Source organism: Dermacentor albipictus, chromosome 3 (assembly GCF_038994185.2).
Source record: "Dermacentor albipictus isolate Rhodes 1998 colony chromosome 3, USDA_Dalb.pri_finalv2, whole genome shotgun sequence".
Lineage (NCBI taxonomy): Eukaryota > Metazoa > Arthropoda > Arachnida > Ixodida > Ixodidae > Dermacentor > Dermacentor albipictus.
Genome location: NC_091823.1, coordinates 190,072,671 through 190,086,761, shown reverse-complemented (window position 1 = coordinate 190,086,761; position 14,091 = coordinate 190,072,671). Strand labels below are relative to the sequence as shown.

Below are 14,091 nucleotides of genomic sequence, written 5' to 3'. Positions count from 1 at the left end.
CCGCTGTGTCCACGTCGTACTTCTGTCTCTCGTCTCTTTTCGTGCGCTAAAAAAGTAAAAGTGTAAAACATTTTCAACATTTACAAAAACAACGTGTTAACGATTACACTCCTGCGAAAAATTTACACCAGCAGCAGAAGAACTACAATAGTGGTGGTACTTTTTGAGGGACAAAGAGTACCAAACCACGTTATTTGGGGTAACCTACTCATGGTAATCTCTACCGACGACAGATAGATGTGTGCTAGAGCTGTGGTCAGATTGCACTTAGATCCGACGTGTGTCCCAATCCGGCAAGTGTTAGAAAGTGTCGGCTCTGTGGAATCACTTCCCCACCTGAAGATCATCAATGTCACCCCACGTGTGCTATTTTCCGTGGCGTACACCCAACTGGGGACTGATAGCGTAGTCGAAGGTTCCAGATGCCTTATATCGTGAGACAAAGGCGTCGAAGGCGCCAACGACAGCAAGAGTGCTATACACAGGTAGCCGACGACATTGACGACAGCGACGATTCCCAGCACAAAGGGATTATACAAAAAAATGACGCCAACTTGCGCTTTCGCGTGAGAGGACGCTCCAGCTCACGAGGGTGCCAACGCTCCAGGGGCCGTTCTCGACCTGGAGAATCTTCTGGTGTCGACTAGCAACCCCGAAGGCCTGGGGCATGATCGAGGTACCGTTCACAGTCGACCCCAAGAGCAACCTGGGCCGACCGAGTCAAGAACGGAGGCCCTGGGAAACCAGGACAAGCGACAAGTGCAACATCTAAAAGTACTAACGGTAGGGCACAGCCCGAACGTGAGTGAAATCCCCGAATATTGGCATTAGAATCCGAAAATCGGAAATTGAGGCAAGAACTGTCTGAGCTCAGGGAAGCTTTCAAATCTTTTAAAGGAGGGTCCGAAACACCCCGTAGTCAGATGGAGACAACGGCTGCAACCCTTGGGCGGCAGACCCAAACGTAAAACTCCCACCCTGTTCTCATTAGCGAAACGGCGGAGGAAGATTTAGAAACCACTGAGGCAGAGGAGATAGGAGAGAGTGAGGCACCCCCCAAACCAAAGAAAAGTCGCACTAGCTGCAAGGTTAGCAACAGTAGACAGGACTCTGACGAAAATCATGAAGCTCATCACTAATCTAGATGCTACAGTGGGTCAACTAGAAAGGCCCAAAGTTAAGGCAAAGGCAAGCGCAGCGGCTGCATCGGCAGTTCACGGAGGCACAAACGGTAGCACGAGCGCAGACTCTAGGGGTTCGGGTAGTCAGCCAATGGTATCATAATGGCTGCAAATGACAGCAATAACATTAAAATCGGGCAGTGGAATTGTGCGAGTTTCCGTAGGCGCAAGGCTCCCCTGCAGCAGCTCAATATATTAGCCAAAGTTAAGCCGCACGTTATTCTCTTACAAGAAACACTAGCTCAGGAGGATATCTCTCTACCGGGTTACAGTTCCGAAACCTTCATTATTCCAGGGGGTCGGGGAATAGCGACTTTGGTTATAAAGGGCACTTCCTATGAAACTCACGAGCTTCCCAAGAACAAGGTTGGTCCAGAAGCACAAATGATCGAACTCCTCCTGAAGAACTGAAAGCAGCTAGCATGTTTATAGCTAACGTTTATAGCTCTCCGGCAGATAGGAAAAAAGATTTTAAGACCCTCTTGGCCCGCATTTCCAAGAAGGCAGGTACAGCCCCACTCGTAGTGGCTGGGAACTTCAACGCTCCCAACAAAGAATGGGACTATGGTCATCAGGGGTGCGATCTTGTACGCGTTCCAAAATCTAACGGAGGCGGTCCGTTCTTTACGTCACGAAATAGGCGGTCCGTTTCGTTGCGTTCATTCGCTATCAGACGACACGGAATGATTGACTGCAGCAAACACGTCACAATTGACGTCATGGCGTTCGTCACGGTTTAAATTGACCAATCATGTGCGGCTCGGTGGATCGGACCGCCTCCGTTCTATTTTGGAACGCGTACAAGATCGCACGCCTGAGCGTCACGGGTACTAATTTAGTAACTTCGGCCTGTGAGTTAAAATTTGCTCTTATTACAGATGCTAACTTCCCCATGAGAACTGTTACCTCCGCTACCGGAGATACAACCCAGGATCTAACATTCCTTCGGGGAATCGAAGGCTCGTGGGATAATCTGCAGGAAAATTAGGAAGTGATCATTAGATAATTGAGGTCATCTTACAGACGCAACCACCACGACTAAGGAAATATGAGTACGTGGACAGGTATTTCTTTCGTAAGTTGCGTAAGGAAACCAGCATAGATGGCGAATCTTATGAGGACCTTTTAGATCAACGAAAGACAATGATTAAGACAGCTACTACAGCATTCTCAACAGAAATCGAAGTCCCAAAAATGGACTCCAAGCTAGCTCAGATACTGGAGGCGAATAATTACCTTCTAACAAGATGGAAGAGTCACACTTAATAGAAAACCAACTGACGACTAACTTCTCATTGGACGAACTTGTGCCCACAAAAAAGCCAGTTGCACTCAAAGCACAGCGATAGTGGCGAACACGCTCGGCAATCGTTGAAATCTAATCTTGCGAGTCAAGCGTGCCGGCTTTTTTATACATGAGTCATCGAAGTTTCCAGGGTAATCGCTGGTAGCCGCGTGTCTTGCAGAAAGTATTGCACAATTTGCGCCGCACATGCAGTCGGATTACACAAGCTCTGGTGACAACAGACGACGCATACAACCATCGATAACATTCCAGTAAGTTATAATCACGCAGGCGCGTCTTGCGTTGAGCGAGTACTTTAAGTTGTTAGTGGGTGAAATGCAATCCCCGAGAAATGGGTAAGTACACGTGTCAATATTTGACAGCACCTGGATGACATTTTTGCCGCCGGTGGGTACGCTACCATCGACGGATAAAACGGCGAGCCGCCGTGATAGCGACGATCAAATGTCTGGGCTTTCGGCACGGCTTTCTGGCTCCAGTGTAAATACAGTGTAAATAAACTCTTTCGTAAGTGTCTTTCCACACTTAATAATATGATGGCGTATGGCGAGCGTCGCATTATAAAAGAGAGGAAAGAAAATGCTCCGCATTTCATTTGGTGCCCGTGCTGACATCGACTGACCCGAGCTTGAGTTGATGCGTCTATCGTTATGCCTTACGGGCTGTGCCTTGTTTGTGTAACGAAATCTCTTCACGGCGCAATACATTTTTTTTTTTCAGTGAAATCACATTTGCCGAAAAAGCACCGGAACATCAAATTGCTCGTTGCGAGATATAATAAGGAATCGAAATAAGTTTCACGAAGACACAGGATGGATTCACGATAATCTCGGTAAAATCTGTTTTCTTTTTCTGATCGAGCACACTGGTGTTCTTGAACACAGTCCGCATGTACTCTTCCTGCATCGACAGTCGCCATTCGAGATGAACCGCGATACCGCCCCACTGCGGCCGAGAAAGTAATCTGAGAAATAACGAGACATTTTGGTGAACAAGTGAAACGCAAAAACTGCCGCAAGTGAACTTGTGTCTCAGCATCAATTATGCGTCGCCAGGACGCAGTGCAGCAGATGGGAAACTTGAGTCACGGTGGATCGAGATTTGAGTGATGGTCTGGACGGTGGCGTCTAATGGCAGAACTTTTCTGCGCTGCCAAGGATGCGCTGGGCGTGCCAGACGCCATCTCCGCCAGCAGCGGGGTCGAGGGTGGCACAAGGGAAGGCCCACGCGGCCAGGGGACGCCCGGCTGCATTTGCATAGCACGGCGAACCGGGTAATTAGCGGCGACGTGGTGCCTGCAGCTGACGCGGAACACTCGCCCGCCAGCGTAGATTGCGTGCACCGCTGCGCAGGCGGCTTGCACTGAAGCGAGCGACTTTGCCTCTGTGCCGCGCTGTATGGTCGCGGGTTAGACCATTCGGACAGGAAATGGCGCTCTCGGAGGTGGTCGAAATTAGCTATAGAGCGTCCCTAATAGAGTGGATTCGGCACGTTAAATCCCGTCATTCCGAGTTCGCAGCTGCACATTTTGTTTTCGAACAGGGAAGGAGAGGGGATGTCGACACGGCACTTGTCAAAAAATAGAATTTGACCTTGAACGTCGTCAGGCAAACAGTCTTCGTACGTCTCTGGTTTAATTTTCACCACCTGTAGGGCTATTTCTCGAGCACCCGAATGTCGGTACAGGATCGTTCTCACATTCAGCGCACACACATATATCAACGCGGCCGCGAATCGAACCGGTGACGTTGCTTTTTGTATAGCAGCATGACGCAGCCGTTACGCAAAGGGTTGGCCTTGTTTCGACAGCGACGGTGACGCGGCCCGCTGATTTACTTTCCCCTTCAGGGGAGAGGCGGCTCTGCCACAGCGTGGACGCTCGTTCCTTGGCAGCTGCCGGAGTGCGCCGCGTCTGGTGTTTGCGAACCAGCCTTTGAAAACACGCTGCCCCGAATCGTGCTCGCAAAAGCATGGTCAAATAGGGCGTTTTATGACTGGTGTTTTCAAGCATTGTGTCGCATGCTCAATTGCGTAGTCCGAGCGTCGGCGGCAGGCGCACGTCTGCACTTGTAGCGCAAACTGGGCGGCCTTCGCCGCACGCACCCCCCTTTGCACAATCCCTGTCTCTAGTGTGCCTCCGCATTATTTTTCTTAACAAAGTTCAACCGCCGGTCACGGCGTCGCAAAAAATCGCCTCGATTCCACAGTTTCGCTTTAAGGCCTCTCGAAATGCCACATTTCGATCTCAGTTTGTGTCCTCCGGCTCGGTGCAGTCGATTCGTACGGTGGGCCACTGGTTCGCCCGTGGCGACTCGAACGGCCGGAGGAGCGAGCCGCTCGGCCATTCTGGTTCTGCGGTTCGCGAGACCAATGAATGAACACGCGTTGTCAGTCGGAGATGCCTGTTATGAAATGGCCACCGTTTAGTGCGCATTTCCTCTTTCGCCCGCCTATGCAACGGGGTCGTTCGTCGCTGAATTGCCGACTGTCGTTGCCGATCGCGACGCACCTGCTGTCCACCAATGGGGCCGCTTCAGATGTGCGTGGCTAACAGTTGCGTACTGTGCGAAATTACGCAATCAGGCAACAAACGTTACTACATTATCCTCGCTGAAACAAATACATGCCTTTAAGCGAGTCATCCCCTTAATGAAACGAATACTTTTCAAATACTTTACGCTATTCACTTACATTGAGCATAATTATCGATAGTTGCTGCATGCGCCATATTTTTTGTCGTTTCTTTGAGTAGCACTCACAGAATTTTTATCTCGTTAATTACCTTTTGCATAGGATACCTGTCGTCCCGGTAACGAGGGTATCAAATGTTGATGAAGAATTTAGGCTTGTTGGCATATGATCTCCGCATTCAATATGCCCAGGTAGAATTATACAAGAAGCAGAAACGACAAGAGAACGTGTCATGCTGCGCTTCCCATTGCGAAGATGTGAAGTTTAGTTGCACGAGCTCAGAGCAAGTAATTTTGGCATGACGGCTGGTAATAAAAAAGCCTGCTCGAGAATTCGTCGCATCACGCCATGTGTGATTCTCCGCACGCTTCTTTGAAAATGACGTCTAACCGCGTAAGCGCTGTGGTAGTGCCATGGGTCTGTACAGGTGTCAATGGTTCGGTAGCTGTGTGAAAGCACAGTCTACTAATCCGTTCATCTTTACCATGCAGACACTCACCGTCGTCGCCAGCACGCTGCTGGTGGCTCTCCTGCCTGCTTACGCCTTAGGCTATGTTCACACTACGGTCGTAACGCGCGTAAAGGCCAAGATATAGTCCGGCGTTCTCGGCGCGCCAGGTCGCGGCAGGCGAAGTCGGATACGCTGCGCTAGCGACGCCAGGGGTGCAAGAAATTTGCTTCCTCTAGAGTTCGGCGTGCGCGCGCAGCTCGAGGCTGGCGCCATCTGTGCGTCCGGGAGCGCAACTTCACCGCGGCGAACAGCTGTTTACATGGCGCATGCGCGTCGTTCGGGTAGCGCGCGTGCTTCTCGCTCCGCGCGCTGTTTGTGCGCTAAAATGAAAACTTTTGCGGGATGGTGTTAACTTGTCCTGACAGCCAGAAAAAAAAAACAAGGTTTTACGTGCGAAAACCACTTTCTTTCTGACCTGGGCTTCTTTAACGTGTACCTAAATTTAAGCACACGGGTGTTTTTCGCATTTCCCCCCATCGAAATGCGGCCGCCGTGCCTGACAGCCAGAACATCGCACTCATATTGCTAGTACTTCGGCTACGTCAAAAACGGAAGCCGACCATGTATGTACATGCGAAAGCTATTCGACAAGCGCCTTCAACTCGGCGACTACCACCAGCTAGTACAGGAGCTGCGAAATGCAGCTTACCTGTGGCGAGACCACACTGCTTTCGTATAGCTTCCCACGCGTTGTTCTTCCGCTCTGTGTCGCGGTAGTCCATGCGTTTCACATCGTGTACACATGGGGCCGTATTCTGTAACGGTTCCTTTGGGAACCGGTTCCTTTTGGCTATTACGTCTGGATTACGTAACTCGGAGAAAGAGTGGAACGGGGCGGCGTGAGGGAAACCAATCAACGAGCGGCGGTCTGCCGGAAAATCACGTCATCATTTTTGTTTGTACTTGGGGGACGGTATAGCAATTGAAGGATGTTGTTGGTTTGATAAAAAAACATTGGTTTGTACAGAACACTTGCAAATATATTTTCAGTAATAAATGTGAGCTTGCGGCGCAGACCGCTACTGGGAGTTGTAAGTTTATTTGTGTTGTTTTCTTATTTAGTCGCTAGGTGGTGTGCCATACGTTATGCAAACAAGTTGCCTCGCTTTGTTTACGTTTTGGACTTGCCAGTTAGCGCGCCGCGGATCCAAAACGTTGTCCTCGCAGAAGGTTAGGCGGCTGGGTCCTCATGTTTCAGCGAGGCAACGCGATATACTCGTGTCATTTGTTGAAGAGCACCCCTACCTTGCGAAGGCGTCGTGTGTGCTGGGTCAACAGCTGACGGCGGCGCGCAAGGAGGTGCTCTCGCAGCAAGTGATTGCCTTGCTGAACGCTGAGGGCCCGGCAGTGAAAACTGCAGCCCAATGGCGCGGCGTGGGGAAGAAAGACGTGTATAACGCCCGCCGTGATGCAGCCAGGTAAGCACATTCGTTGACGGAGCTTTTGCGCACCATATTCTAACAAACGTGTTAATCACAGAGGAACCGGAGGAGGCAGCCTGCCCGGACCGCGAGGGCGGGCGAGCGCCATCGGAGTCTGCCCGCCGTTCTTTGAGCCCGACGAAGAGGTGAACATCAGGCGCATGGGTTTCAATAGGTCAACGCCAAGTCGACGTGCTGTCGCGATTCGCTCAATCACTGCCGTTATGGCTGATGTGTGGTCGCGCGCTAGTGTTGCCGCTCAGAAGATGGCCCGAGCTTGAGCGGAAATCGTCAAGCTATTTACTATCGCTTGCGTCAAGCAAGGTCGACATTTTTGTTAAATACCTTTCATCAGTATTTCAGTCTACTCATTCAAACATTAGGGGGGTTAATAGAGTTGATTTTCCGGTCGGAGCCGGCGAAATGTCTGAGGTATTTAGTGTGACGAGCATCGAGTGATTATTACAGAGTTTGAAACGAACAAAAGTGTGTGGTCCGGATGATATCCCTACATCATTCCTTATAAATTGCTCGGGCATCTTTGTACTTCTGTCGCTTATTTCAAAATTTCTTAAATAACAGCGTTGTTCCTGGTGATTGGAAACTAGCGCGAGTGGTGCCAATTCATAAGAGTGGACAGAGGAACAGAGTTGAGAATTACGGACCAGTATCCTTAACTAGCATTTTATGTATGTAAGGTTATGGCACATGTGTATACCTGCATCATGTCTCATCTTGATAACAATAACCTTCTTCATCCTAGCCAGCATGGGTTTCGGCAGGGTTTTTCGTGTACGACACAATTGGTTGCATTCACTAATGAGCTAGTCTCAGCAGTCGACAAGAAACAAATTGTTGATTGTATATTTCTGTATTTCAGAAAAGCTTTTGATGTCGTTACGCATAGTCTACTGATCGCTAAACTTTGACTTTACAAATTGGATGAGAAGGTTATCGCATGTATTGCCGAGTATCTTTGCTCAAGACAGATGTCTGTGGCTCTCAATGGATGTTCTTCTGAATACGTACCTGTGACTTCTGGGGTACCCCAGAAGTCACATTCATGGCACCACTTCGGGCATTACATCATCATTTACAGCATGGTTTCCAAAAAGAATTTTCTTGCGAAACCTAACTACTAGAATTCACGTCAGACTTACACTTTCATATGAACAGTAATAAACAAATTGACTGCATCTTTTTGGATTTCTCGAAAGCATTCGATCGTTTAGCCCATAGTCACCCGATATCAAAGCTCTCAGCAATTAAACTCAACTCACTAACCCTATCACGGATTCGTAATTTTCTTACTAATCGCGAACAGTTCACTGTTGCTAACTTTTCCTCTGGCCTCTTTGACGTCACCTCTGGTGTACCTCAAGGCAGTTTACTTGGGCCTCTTCTCTTTTTAATTTACATTAACGACTTGCCGAACAATATGTCATCTTCTGTACGATTATTATTTCACAGATTTGTTCACACAGTTGGCCTAACCTTATCAAACCTGAAAGAAGCATCCTCGACATCACAACGACTGAACAATCAGTTCAGCTACACCCGAATTTATGGCAACACACAACGCTTTTAATTTTTCAACTTTGCCCCGTGCGGTCCGTTTATGGAACGCACTACCAGATACCATTGCATGCCAATCTAAACACACTGCATTTCGCAATCTGCTAAGCAATCAATATGCCGTTTCAACCGTCTAAACACGTCATGTCTTTTGTAATTTACTTGCATTTTTTTCTACAAGTTAAAGAATTTCAGTGCTCCCAATTTTTTTACAATACTTACTACTGTATAACATGTAAAAACGTTTACAATGTTGTTATGCTATTATGTTGTTGTTTACCATTTATTTTTATTGCTCTACATATTGTATTTGCTAATGTATTAATTTTCCATGTTCTGTGTGCACTCCTTTCATTATGCTGATGTTTATTTCTTTCCCGATTCCATACTAATATGTTACCGTATTTCCCCCTTACACTATGCCTTCTCGAAGGCCTGTAAGGTACACGTAAATAAATAAATAAATATTTAGAATGTTTGCAGATGACTGTATAGTATATAAGGTCATCAACAGCGAATCTGACCAACAAGCACTACAACATGATTTGGATTTGATTGCCACATGGTGTGAAAAATGGAAGATGTCATTGAATGAGCAAAAGAGTGTCCACGTCACCTTTACCGGGAAGCGCTCATATGACAGCAATCGTAACACTATAAATAATGCTACTCTTGAACAAGTGTCAGAATATAAATACTTAGGTGTATTTTTTTCTGCTGATCTAAGGTGGAACAGACACGTTACTCATGTTAGGAACAAGGCTGTCGGAGCATTAGGTTTCTTGAAACGTATCTTTAGTAGCTTGCCACAGAAACTTAGGGAGCAACTGTATTTCACACATGTGCGCAGTACACTAGAGTATGTGTGTGTTTGCTGGGTCCATATACTACAGAACTTGTAGATAAACGAGAAAAAGTGCAGAACAGGGCAGTTCGGTTCGTCCTTGGCAATTATGACAGGATGCTTAGCATGACAGAAAGCAAAAAGGCATTAAATTGGCATCTTCTTGAACACCGTCGCCGAAACCTCAGATTAAAATTTCTTCATAACATATACCACTCTAATGCGGGGATAGCCAGGTAATTGTATTTTCAGCCGCCCACATGTTTCTCAAAGGCGAGATCACAAATTAAAAATATGTGAGATTCCTTTTGACCCTCTATTGCATGAATTATGAAAAGTCATTTTTTTCAGCTTTCATTATTGATTGAATGAACAAACACGACTGTAATAATAAAGATAAAGCTTTGTGCCAAATATGGCACACCATGAAGATGGCTGAGCGCTCTTCCTGCCATGGGCGGAAAACAAAGCTTCACGGACGGTGGTCTTTTTTAGTGCGATGTGGGGAATGAAATGAAACAGTTGTTTGCTGCGTTCAGGCACAGATGAATGTTGCACTTCCTCTATCTTACCAACGACTTGTTTGTGCAAGGTGGCCGCTTACATCTTTGTTTTTTCTCGTCAAATTCTGGCCAGTGGCCGACTTGGTCAGATTGGTCGTCTTTGGGTGGCATTGCAGCCGCTGGTCCCTGTGCTTTTTTGACTTGAACCTGGAATTCGATGTCCTGACTAGAAGTCCTTCCTGGTCGCTAGTTGGGTAGGCACTTGTTATGCGAGGTAAGGCCTTCTGCAATTTCTGCTTTTAAATGAGCCAGCGGTAGTACTTGTCTCCTCCTAAGCTGCTCCTGCACCCTCCTGTACAATACCCATGCTGTTACTACCGATAAGTCTAGCATAGGCGTAAAAATTCGAAAGTGCCATTTCTTCGACCTCTGATATGTATGCAGTAAAGTCCAAACAGTGAGTGCAGCAGGTCAACACCACCCATGTGCCTGTTATGGACCTTTACTACGCTGGGGCAATCAATTTCGCGAAACACCTTGGCGGAGGTAAACCAGCGCTTAGTCTTTTGGACTGGATCTCTCCCAACAAAGCTCGGCAGAAATGTCACTGCGCGGTTATCGTATCAACGCACACACGATAACTCCACGTCATCTATTGCGCTTGTGAGTGCCTCTGAAGCACCACGTCCTTTACATTTAAGTTCCTTTTTGCTTTTCAGGCGGCTGTTTGGTAGACAATTCGCCCTTACCGTACCGATCGTCAAAATTCCATCTTGTGATAGAGTGACCTGCAACTTCGGGCTATTGAACAGATGGCAGCACGTTACCATATTTTGTATTTCAAGTTCATACTGTGCCAAATATGGCACCCCAGTTGAAAAACACAACAGGAAATTTTACCAGTCTGTTGTATTTTGGGACGTTGTTTCTGTAGTTCTGTTGTCTGTAGTTCTGTTGTCTGTAGTTCTGTTGTCTGTAGTTCTGTTGTCTGTAGTTCTGTTGCCTGTAGTTCTGTTGCCTGTAGTTCTGTTGCCTGTAGTTCTGTTGCCTGTAGTTCTGTTGTCTGTAGTGTGACGTCCTGTAGTAGAATGTTCTGTAGTTCTTGATCAATATTTAATTAAAAATTGACAGAGACGTCCGTAAGATTATGTAAATTTGTTAGCACAAAAAAGAAAAACATAAAAGTAAAAAAAATTTAAAAAAAAAACGTCTTTGCCTAGGATTCGAACATGCGACCTCTCGATTCCTAGCCCGGCATCTTACCACTGCACCACCCCTGACATGGTCTTCGAGTGTACGTTTTGGCCATGTGAATAGTACGACGTGCTGATGCGCTGATGTTTACATTTGCATTTTGAGAGCCAAGATCCGCTATCACTCCACCGCGTCAAGTGCCGCATCTCTAGAAGAGCAAGAGTGTTCGTACCATCGACAAGTACATCGTGCAGTGCTAGAACATCGATTTTGATGTACGATATCCATATTAAATAAGAAATTCAGAAATAGACAACGTTGACTTTTAGGGTTAATACTGCTAGTTTCGACAGTTGTCTCTCGTTCTTTACACTTTTGAGCGCGCATATAATTCGTGTGTTCAATGCAAAATAGCTACATAAACATTCGTGGATGAGAGTTCTTTCTGACAGCATACTGGCTTCTCACGGCAGCACTGTATCAAATTAATGAGACCCGAGCGATACAGCTTTTCACGCAACTTTGTGGAACAACCGAAATCTTCTTTTCCGCTTCGCATAAGCTTGTGAAATATTCTTGGGAAATTAACTAATGTGTCAGTGTAACAGCACATGTAAGTCCACAGGCCTGTGTGCCACATCTTACCAAAAAAAAAAAACCGGATACGCAGCCATTCCCGCAGATGGTATGATTTTGATCAGCGGCCGATTTAGAGGAGGCCGGTAGGGCGTTGCTGGTGCCGCGTCGTCACGGCACAATTATAACTATTCGCCACGTCGACTTTAATACCGGTGTCGGTGCCATCGGTGTCAGCATTGCCGGCTTCAGAGAAGTGCGATTGAATACCGCGCAGGAGAAAAGTACAGTGTACACTACCGATGCAAAAACATACAATTTTAAAGGACCGCGACGGGAAGCGCTTCTGTTGCGACTTCGGAACTCTTGGCCGTCGCGACCGAATGTTTCTGCTGCGACGTCAGAATTGGTGTCGTAACGTCGGAGTCGCTGTCAGGATATAAAGCTGTTGTTCCGACTTCAGAACTCTTGTTGTCGCGACAGAATGCTTCTGTTGCGAAATCAGAATTTATGTCGTAACGTCAGAAATGTCTCCCAATTAAGAAATGTCAACAACTTCTGTCGTACAACAGAATTTCTGTAGTTGCGACAGGAATTCCTTTTGTCTTTTTCAACCGGGCACTACAGAAGCTTGTCGCATCACACAATTTCAGTGCACTTCTGTTGTCATCATTGGGTATATGTTGCGGCGATAGGTTTCCGTTGTGGAACAGTTCTCTGTAGTACAACAGAAGTTTGTCCATTACTTCAGGAACACTTCTGTTATGACAACTGGGGGCCTGTTGCAATGATAGGTTTTTGTCGTACAACAACATTTTTCTGTAGTACAACAGAAGTTGGTCGCATTACATCAGGAACACTTCTGTTGTGACAATTGGGGGCCTGTTGCCACAATAGGTTCCTGTAGTATTTCAACAGCTCTCTGTAGCACTACAGAAGTTTTTCGGGTTACTTCAGGAGTATTTCTGTTGGGACAACAGGGTGCCTGTAGTGATGACAATTTTTTCTGTAGTACTACAAAAATCTGTTGTAGAGCTTCAGCTTTCTGTTGTAACAACAGACATACGACAGACTGTACTTCTGTAGTAGCAACAACAAATATCTGTTGTACATCAGAAAAGTCTGTCGTTCCATCAGGAATCTGTAGTTACTACAGAAAAATCCTGTTGTACAACAGAAATTTCTGTAGTACTACAAAAATCTGTTGTAGAGCTTCAGCTTTCTGTTGTAACAACAGACATACGACAGACTGTACTTCTGTAGTAGCAACAACAAATGTCTGTTGTACATCAGAAAAGTCTGTCGCTCCATCAGGAATCTGTAGTTACTACAGAAAAATCCTGTTGTACAACAGAAATTTCTGTAGTACTACAAAAATCTGTTGTAGAGCTTCAGCTTTCTGTTGTAACAACAGACATACGACAGACTGTACTTCTGTAGTAGCAACAACAAATGTCTGTTGTACATCAGAAAAGTCTGTCGCTCCATCAGGAATCTGTAGTTACTACAGAAAAATCCTGTTGTACAACAGAAATTTCTGTAGTTGCGACAGGAATTCCTGTTGTCTTTTTCAACTGGGACACACCGATTTCGGTTTCTCTGCTGTAGTTGCAGGCAAAATTGAGAAAACTAGTAACTGCCTTGAATTGACGAGACCAAAAAATATGCCAAAATAATTTTTCTATGCTTCTGCGGTCAAAATTTTCAGAGGAAAAAAAACCAATTGCTCGTGTTTGCCCCCTCCAAGTTTCATGTTGCATCCCAAAATCTACTTCACCTCTGTTTTGCGTATCGCTCAAGAGATGGCAGCACTTGCCCATAATAAGTGCACATAACTATGAGATTTACTCTGATGGTATCACATTCTCAACTGGGAATCTCACACACGCGAAAAAGAATGGTAACTGGTATGTGCCAAATATGGGACGCCATGCAATAGAGGGTTAAAAGCGACGCTTTCCGCTACTCTTTCTATGTTCGTACTATAAGGGATTGAAATACTCTACCACCTGACACTGTGTGTATGTGTTCAAATGATGATTTCTTCCATGCTTTATGAATGTAATTTTGGGTGTTCATTTATATGATTTGTACCCTCCCTGCTGTAATGCCTGAATGGTGAAGCAGGTACCCAGTGAATAAAATAATGTTTCATTGTCATGATTTTGTTTATATTGTGTTATAGCGTAGTTGCACCTTGTTAAGCAGCAATTACGAGCATTATGTGAAATCATGCGTGCAAGAAATACAATGTTGAAGCAACTCTTGAGTTTAAACAAAGCAGTAGTA

At 46.1% G+C, this 14,091-nt stretch overlaps 1 protein-coding gene across 4 annotated transcripts in view; it reads left to right on the top strand.

The window, feature by feature from the left end:
* The window catches only part of Tmtc3 (Transmembrane O-mannosyltransferase targeting cadherins 3), a 921,929-nt gene that overhangs the window by 432,508 nt on the left and 475,330 nt on the right, over positions 1 to 14,091 (top strand). The gene's annotated exons all lie outside the window — the stretch shown is intronic.